The following is a 1,244-nucleotide window of genomic DNA, read 5'->3' on the forward strand; positions in this document are numbered from 1 at the left end:
CGGGACGGGGTCCTGGGCCCCCAGTACGCACCAGTTACACACCACTTACACACCAGTAACACACCAGTAACACCAGTCACCTCCCTGGGCTGCGGGGCAGTTTTCTGATCCTCCCAGTTACACACCAGTACACACCAGCAACACCCCGCCGGCCGCAGGGCAGCTTCACTTCGAACCGGGAGGGAGGGTACTGACCACACCCAGTACACACCAGTAACACAGCAGTCACCCCCGCGAGCTGCGGGACAGCTTCCTGAACCTGCCCAGCACACACCAGTACACACCAGTAACACCCCCCTGGCTGCAGGGCAGCTCCACTGCGAACGGGAAGGAGGGGGAGGGGTGTTCCCGTGGCCCCAGTATACACCAGTTACATACCAGTAAACCCCCCAGGGCGACGAGGCAGCTGCATCCCAGCCCTCCCCATTCCCTCCCAGTGTTCCCAGTATCCTTCCCAGTTCCCTCCCAGTGATCCCAGTCCGTACCTGTGGCCAGGCCAGGCTGTACCCTGGCCCCCTCCCAGTGCTGCTGGGACTCCCCAAGTCCTCATCTGGGGCAGAGAGAGGGGTGGGCTCAGTGCTCCCAGTATCGCCCAGTATACCCGAGTAGCCACTGAGTGCTCCCCAGTCCCCTCCCACTGTCACCTGTCCCCGTCCCACTGCTCCCAGTGCCATCAGCCCCCACCCCAGTGCCCTCCCTGGGACCTCCCAGTGTGCCCAGCCCCCATCCCAGTGCCGCCTGGGACCTCCCAGTGCCATCACCCCCATCCCAGTGCCCTCCCTGGGACCTCCCGGTGTGCCCAGTCCCCATCCCAGTGCCCTCCCAGTGCCCCCTGGGACCTCCCAGTGCCCTCCCAGTGCTCCCAGTGCCCCCAGTACCAGTGGGCAGCAGGTCCCGGGGTTCAGGGCCCACGAAGCTGGTGGCAGGCACGGGCTCAGGGGGGCCCCCAGGGCCTGGGAGGGGGGACACACTGCACCAGTGCTCCCAGTGCCACACAGTGCCCCTCCCAGTGCCCCCCTAGTGCTCCCAATTCCCATGCCAGCCCTTCCCAGTGCATCCCAAGTACCCTTCCCAGTGCATCCCAGTGTCCCCACTCTACCTCCCAGTCCTTCCCAGTATGCCTTAATCCCCTCAGTCCCTCATATCCCCCTCCCAGTGCCCCCCAAACCCTGCCCTGTTCCTTTCCAGTGCTCCCAGTGCTCCCCCCAGTCCCTCTCCCAGTGTTCTCACTGCTCTCAGTCGCC

General features: G+C 65.1%; 1 long non-coding RNA gene across 1 annotated transcript; it reads right to left on the bottom strand.

Annotated features, from left to right (window-relative positions):
* LOC108446443 lies at window positions 1-1,101 on the bottom strand. Its single transcript, XR_001861614.1, has 3 exons — window positions 879-1,101; window positions 486-550; window positions 1-12 (listed from the first exon to the last, which is right to left on the bottom strand). It is a non-coding gene; the product is annotated as an uncharacterized LOC108446443 (long non-coding RNA).
* Window positions 1,102-1,244: the final 143 nt, after the last annotated feature.

Source organism: Corvus brachyrhynchos, unplaced genomic scaffold, assembly GCF_000691975.1.
Source record: "Corvus brachyrhynchos isolate BGI_N302 unplaced genomic scaffold, ASM69197v1 scaffold755, whole genome shotgun sequence".
Classification (NCBI taxonomy): Eukaryota; Metazoa; Chordata; class Aves; order Passeriformes; family Corvidae; genus Corvus; species Corvus brachyrhynchos.